We start from the raw sequence: 8013 nt of genomic DNA on the forward strand, positions 1-8013 counted from the left end.
GAAGGAAGAGGTTGGGGATGGAAGCTGGGGCCTGGCCATGGACAACTCAAGATGGTCCAAGTCCTCTTAGACTTTAGCCTGAGGGCAGAGGTGTTTACTTTGTTTGTTTGTTTTAAAAGCATGTGGGCCCCAGAAGCTGGTAAAGGTGTGTGGAGTACCAGAGGGGGTGACCAGCTTGCATAGGATACTGAGTGCTGCACCAGGAGAGCCCCAATCAGACAGGGACAGCTGGTCACCCCAGCAGAAGCCGAGTGTCCCTGCACCTTCATCCCTGCCTGCTCCTGGGCCTGCCCTCGTGCGTGCAGATCAGCGTCTCTCAAGCCTCACCATGTACATCCACCATCTGGACTCTCGCTGAAATGCTGACTGAGTCCCCATCTGGGGCGGGCCTGGGAATCCGCATTTCTAACAGGCTTCCAGGGGCATGGGGGCCTCTGGTTCCTGCTCTGCCATTCGAATAGCAGGGCCGAGAACACACTTAGGCTCGCTGCAAACCAGCTGCTTTTGACCACAACTAGGGGAGGGGCGGGGCTTTGCTCGTCCAAAAAATACACTCGTGTTTCCACTGGGTCGTCCAGGCCCCAGATTTGCAGTGCAGATCAGCTTGCCGAATGTATTTTGGCTTAAAATCCATGCACACCACTCACAGCCAACACCCATCACAGGCACCGCTGACTTAATTTGCTTGCTTGCTTGCTTTTTTTTTTCTTTTAAGATTTTATTTATTTATTTGACAGAGAGAGACACAGCAAGAGAGGGAACACAAGCAGGGGAGCAGCAGAAGGAGAGGGAGAAGCAGGCTTCCTGCGGAGCAGGGAGCCCGATGCGGGACTCAACCCCAGGACCCTGGGATCATGACCTGAGCTGAAGGCAGATGCTTAATGACTGAGCCACCCAGGTACCCCTGGGTTTGCTTTCTGACTGGGTGCAGTGGGTTGCCTCTGACATCCTCCTCTCCTCCTTTCTCCTCCTTGTAGCTCACTTACATTCCCCCCCACAGTAGCCTGGGTCCAGGTGCGAATGAAAACAATTCCAGGGAAGATGAAAACACTTGCTGAGTTGCCTGTTGGAGAGAGATTGAAATAAAGATATTCCCCCCCTTCCCCTCTCCTGAGCAAGTAGAGGCAGGTTTGTTGACATTGCTGGAGGGGACGACAATGACATTTGAGTTCTAGGAATGTTGTTTTGAAGAGCAGGAGTCTCGGCACCCCTCCCCCCACAGCCCCCCATCAGCCCTGATTCCCTCTCACTATGCTTACACAGGGTGGTGCCAGGCCAGGTCAGCGAGGTGGAGCTGGGTGGGGTGTGACCTTGGCAGATTTCTTATCCTACATGTAATATGGGGATGATGGCTGGGTCTACTGAGCTGAGCATTCCCTGTTCGTTCCCCAAAGTCATTTTCTGCCCCAGGGGACGGATCATTAGAAACTGCCTCACTCGGGCATCCTGCCTTCTGGCTTCTGGTTGGTTTGCAAAAGGAGACACTGACAGAAGATGGGGGTTGGGGGATTTATTACCTGTTTCCTCCCTGTTCTGGCCTGAAACTGTGTTTCTGTCTGACCACAGCTCCTGCCAGGCAGATGCCTCTCTAGCTCCAGGCCTGAGGCTGTGTTCCAATTACCAGTGTATTTTGCCTCTCAGCTCCAAATTCACCCTTCAGTACACCTGTTTGGTGATACCTACAGGGCTCCCTAAGCATCTCTCCTTTGCAGTGAGTGCAGTGTTAAGCTCCATCCATAGAGGGCGCTAAAGGGACACAGCGGGCTCCGCTTCTGTTTTCACTCTTTGCCCATTTTCAGCCCAGGATGTTCCCAGGCCTGGCCAATCAGAACACCGACTCCTGGTGACCTCCCTGATTGACTCAGGGGTGGGCACAGGGTCTAAGCTACTGCACTGCTGTTAGAGTGAATCTCAGAACTTCTGGCTGAAGCTACCCAAGAGGTGCCTTTCTCCTTCTTGTTGGACTTGAATTTGAAGAGATGAGAGGCTGGGCAGCTGCAGCCCTTTTGTCACCATATGGACAGAGTCTTGAGCCGCCAGGTGGAACCAGAGAGTGAAGCCGCCCAGGTGCCGACTGTAAGATGAAGAGAAACTGACTACTTCTGACACTGAGCTGCCCCTGAGCCTGGCAGGACCTTGGACTTTTCAGTTATGTGAACCTAAGAATGTCCTTTCTCTACACTTCTTCTTCCACCAACATATTCCTCCCCCACCCCCCACTTAAGCCAGTTTGAGTTGGGTTTTCTGCTATTTAGAAATACAATAATCCTCCCTGATATAAAATCATTTAATTTTTACAAAATGGCTTTAGGAAAAAATTATGATTAAATACCTCCTCCTTGCCAAGCCCTGGATTGTATTATGTCATGAGATCCTTTCCCCATCCCCAACACGGCCTTGGAGGAAGTTGTTATTATTATCCCCTCCCAGTTGAAGAAAACAACGCTTGGGGGCGCCTGGGTGGCTCACTTCATTAAGCATCTGACTTTGGCTCAGGTCACGATTTCAGGTTCCTGGGATCAAGCCCCACGTCAGGCTCCACACTCAATGGGGAGTCTCCTTCTCCCTCTGTCCCTCCCCTCTGCTTGTCTACGTGCACTCTTTCTTAAATCTTAAAATCTTAAAAAAAATAAAAGGAAAACAATGCTCACAGAAGTAGGTAACTAGCTCAAGGCTACCCAGCGAGTCAGTGGCAGAAGCAGGATACAGGCCTTCATGCTGCCTCCCAGCAGAGGGAAGCGAGTTGCCCACCTTCTCAAGTGACAAGAGCCGTGCATCGATCGAAACAGAGGGAGGATGCACTGGCCGCAGCGGAAGGCAGGGGAGAAATCTGGATCTGCGAGTAATTGTAAAACAATGCAGTTCCCCCACGTTCATTACCTGATTGCTAATGAAAAGATCTCCAAGTGGCGGTACTGCCAAATCTGTTGGAACGAAGTGAGAACATGCATTTGTAATTAGCAGCCACCGCCGCGCAGGCAAATGAGAAATGTGTGAATGTCCCTTGAAATGTTATAAAAAAGCAGACTAACGCATACCCTTGTTACCTTGTGTATGCTATTAATTTACCAGACCCTTTTCATTGTTGCTAGTTGAATTCTTGGGGCGTAATGAACAGTGATAGCAATAGCTACTATTCGTTGAACACTAACCACGGGCTAGACTCTGTTCTTGGTGCTTTATATTCTTTGTTTCATTCAATCCTCTTGTCACTCCAGTATGGGTTTTTTTTTTTTTTTAATTCATTTTTTACAGCAGAAGAATGAGACCTTTAGTAACTTACCCAGGGAGACATAGCAAGGTTGTAGCTTGTCAGGGAATTGAACTTGTCAGCTCCAAAGCCCAAGATCCTTCTTTCTGTTCTGGGACTTGCAGTGCATTTTGATACTCCAAGTTGTCCTACTCATGGATTAGCATGTGCCTGTTGGGGTGGTTTATTTAAGAAAATTGTGTGGATTGACTCTTCTGAAGGCAAGTGGGCCTAAGTGTGGCTAGAGTGCTAAATTCAGCTTTAAAGATTTATTTATTTTTATTTTGGAAAGAGAGAGCATGGGGGAAAGGGTAGAGGGAGAGGGAGAGAGAGAATCCTCATGCAGACTCTCCGCTGAGCACAGAGCCCAATGCGGGACCTGATCCCAGGACCCCAAGACCATGACTTGAGCCAAAATCAAGAGTCAGACGCTCCACTGACTGAGCCATCCTGGCGCCCCCCCACCCCACCAAAGTTCAGCTTTAAGACGTTTCTTGTTAAAGCTGTTTTGATAGATGCTAAAGTTCACAGGACCCTTCCTGGACTTCTAATTCAGACTCAGGTATCAACCATGCATTGAAAATGACAGAAACCCAATTTATTGAATCATATTAATAAAAAGTCCAAGGGAAGCGATGGCTTCAGGTACTGTTGGTTCTAGAGACTCAACAGTGACTAGAACCTGGTTTCATTCTCTCCATCCCTTGGATCTATTTCCTCTGTGTTGGCTCCATTCTCAGTCTCCTGTCTCTATACCACTCAGGTTTATATTCAGTGAACAAGAGAGATCTTTGTGGATAGGACCTATAAGAACCCTAACATCCATTTGGAGCATGGAGTCCAGGAAGGTGACAGTTCTAAGGTATCCTCAAGGACCTCAAGGACCCATCTTCCTGTTCTACTGCCCTCAGCATTTGGCTTCTATCTTTATGATCATGGTCCAAGAGGGCTTTTAGAGATCCAGCAATCACATATATGTTCCAGGGACAGGAAGAACAGAAGTACTATCTCCTCCCTTTTTTTTTTTTTTTTTTTAAAGATTTTATTTATTTATTTGACAGACAGAGATCACAAGTAGGCAGAGAGGCAGACAGAGAGAGGGGGGGAAGCAGGCTCTCCACCGAGCAGAGAGCCCGATGCGGGGCTCGATCCCAGCACCCCGAGATCATGACCTGAGCCGAAGGCAGCGGCTTAACCCACTGAGCCACCCAGGTGCCCCTATCTCCTCCCTTTTAAGGAACCTTCTCAAATTTCCCCCACAAGACTATCTTACTAGCCATAACTTTTCCATTTGGCCATTTCAAGCTGCAAGAGAGGCTGGGAAACATAATCTCCATTCTCAGGGGCAGCGTGTCTGGATTAAACTGGTAGAATTCTATCCTGGCATTAGTAGGAAGGAAGGGGAGCGTGGATGTTGGATGGGCCACTAGAGTTTCTGTCCCAGTGGCCATTGCCAGATGCTGATGGGGAGAGGAATTACAGGTGTCCACTAACTTTGGCAGATAGTGTTGTGCTGGGGTCTTACAGTTCATCCTCAGTGAAATGGGTGTTTTAGGAAGAGAACTGGAATAGTGGCCATAAGTTCTTGGTTGCCAATTCCAGCTCTGCAACTAACTGGCTGTGCGATCACATACACATCATTTTGCTTCTTGTGTCTCCAGCTGTTCTGCGTGCTTCTCAGCCCCACCTCCTCCTCTGCAGGTTGGATTTCCTTCCTCCAGCTCAGCATCCCGAGTGCGGCCCCCCAGCTCTGGCACCCGCTGTCTGAGCTCAGGCTCCCGAGAAGCAGAAGCAGGGGGCTGAGATGGGGACTGAGGTGCCCGTGAGTTATCAGGTGTGCTCTCAAAAGAAACCAGCAAGGGAGGGGGCCTGGGGGGGAGGAGAAATGAGGATGTGGTTTCAGCCGGGGTCGGGTTGCAGCCTGACTCCACGGGTAACTGGGACACTTGCCCCCCATCCCAGGACACGTTCTGCCTCTAGGCAAAGGACTTGCATGTCCGAGTCAGCGGGTCACTGGCTGGGTGAGATGCCTCGGTAGGGGAGGGGTGTGACCTCACAGGCCTCTCCACATGCTGTGATTCCTTAGAAAGGGGCCTGTCTTGAGGCACGACAACACACAGAACCTGGGGCCGGGCACCAGGACAAGGGACAAGGAAGGATCCAGGCACAAGGACAAAGGACACTAGGACAAAGGAAAGAGGACAAAAGGGCTTGCTGTCGTCTGAGGGAAAACATCCGCAGCAACCTCAGGCCGACTTCCGGGGTCTCATGGGGCAGAACGGGTCATGTGACCACCCAGGCTGACTTCCTCTGGGGTCTCATTGGCCAGGACTGGTCATGTACCCACTCCCAGGACTCGTGGGCAAATGTTGATGGGATGACCGTGGTTGGCATAAACTCTGGGACAAAGCAAAAGCCCAACCTCCTGATGGGGAAACTGGAGGAATGTCTTTCATGTAGGTAGCCAGCGGCATCTGCCCGTTAACACTGGGGGTGTGAAGTCTGAGCACTGATCACAGACATGTGTGGTTGTCACTTACCCTCCAGATCTTTCCGATGTCCCTGCAGGCAAATATGTTAGACTCCCTTAAGGGCGAGGAGTACCCTCCTAACTGTCCCAGACTCTGCCCTGCAATTTCTGGGCAAAGGTGGGCTCTTGCCTTATGTATGCGTAGGAGGCTGGAGGGCCCATTCCAAATGCTTGCTTGTAGACCATCAGTCTCAGCCTTTGGGGCTTTCCGCTGGACCTGCGGATTTACTCTCCTTTGAAAGCAAAGCATAGCCCAGCAGTCCCTCATGACATGAGATTGAATCGCAGAGGGCGAGAGAATAAAGGTACCACTTCTTTCCTGCAGGCTCCCTTCTCTTCCCCACAACTGTCCCCAGATACCTTGACTGACTGTCACTGCTAAGTAATTTTTATGCCAATTGCAAAAGACCTCTGAGCTTCTAAGGTGAGGAGGCAGATCCTGTTTAATCAACTTTACGGAGAAACAGTTTCTGTCCATTTAGCAGCAATCTAGCCACCTCTTAAATGCACTTGTCATTTAGAGAATGACTCTAGTGACTTTTCCTGGGCCCCATGTATACATAATAAACCTCGGGTGTCTGGGTGGCTCAGTCAGTTAAGCATCTCAGGTTATGAACTCAGGGTTCTGGGATTGGTCCTCTGTTGGGGTCCATGCTAAGCAGGGAGTCTGCTTGTCCCCCTCCCTCTGCCCCCCCCCCCACCCTGCCTTAGTACTCCCTCTCAAATAAATAAATAAAATATTGAAAAAAACCCCTAATAACCAGTAACTGAGACCCGGGATCTAGTCCTATTACATTCCCCCCTCCCCCTTATTTCTTAAAGCAAGGCCAGTTGATGGCTTTAAATTTACTTCAAGAAATTCATTAATTTGGATTTTATAGGTCCTTTGCATAAGTGGCATGTTCATTCCGGAAAAGGAAAAGAAAAACATTTTTCAGGCTCTGTTTTGTGGTTACAAACAAAGTCCCAGAGTATCTTTTCATACATTTAATTCAAAATTCAAGGATGTTGGTGGAGGACAGTTCGCACAGTAGGCATTGTTTCCAAGCAGAAACCATTGTGTGACCTGGGTGGGGGCTGGGCAGGTTTTCTGCCTGCCAGAACCGTGGTGTCAACACATAGGAATAGATTTTAAGGAGGTTCATTTCACCATGTGTATGAACAGGTATGCCTGCTACGTGTATATGTTTGGCAGGACTCTGTATAGAGTGAGGGATTTACAGATTCATTGATTCAGCAAATATTTGCTGAGCACCTACTATGTACCGGCTGCTGTCCTAGACCAGGGATACTCCTGTGAAGGTCCCTGCCCTCATGGAGCTAAACATCTCGTGGAGAGAAAAAGACCATGAGCAAATCAATATACAATGTGTCAGGTGATAATAAGCATTTCAGAGAAGGAGGAAGCAGGGTAAGGGGGCTGGATGCTTTCAAGTATAGATTTTATTGTCATTCAGGGATGAGGAGGCCAAAAGATCAGAAGAAATTGCCATTGAAAAGCTAGTCTGTTATAATCACAGTTCCCAAGAAGAGGGGGCTCACGCCAAAATGGCAAGCAGGGGACGCATGGGAAAGCACCAGAGCTGGTCAGAGACAGAGGTGGTGCTGGGGAGACCTGTGGCGGGAGTCTTTATTGTGACCTCTAAGGGAAGGAGGAGACGAGGCCATTCAAGCAGGCTTAGGAGTGGCTAGTTAAAAGATTTCAGCAGGTTCTGGGACATGAGGGCTGTTTCTGGTTGTGTACCTGGCCCTGGGGTGATTAGGGCAGGTGGAGAGTGTCCTAGTGTGTGAGAGCCTGAGAAAGGAGGTGGTTGTGTGTAGGGTCTGGATTGTTCTGTATGGGAAAAGCACATTTGTGGGTGCATGGTTTATCATCTCTAGGAATTGTTGACTCCTGGGAGGGGCAGTCCTCCTAAGGTCTGCAAGTCTTCAGCTATCAAAGCATCAAAATACAGAAAATAAAAGACACTGGGGGGTGTTCTGGGAATGTGGTCTTTCCACAGGCCTGGGGGAAGAGGTCAGATGAGGTCCCCCTGTTTTTTTTTTTTAAAGATTTTATTTATTTATTTGACAGAGAGAGAGAGATCACAGGCAGGCAGAGAGGCGGGAGGAAGCAGGCTCCCTGCAGAGCAGAGAGCCCGATGCGGGGCTCGATCCCAGGACCCTGAGATCATGACCTGAGCCGAAGGCAGCGGCTTAACCACTGAGCCACCCAGGCACCCCTAGAGGTCCC

This window comes from Lutra lutra, chromosome 9 (genome assembly GCF_902655055.1).
Source record: "Lutra lutra chromosome 9, mLutLut1.2, whole genome shotgun sequence".
NCBI lineage: Eukaryota > Metazoa > Chordata > Mammalia > Carnivora > Mustelidae > Lutra > Lutra lutra.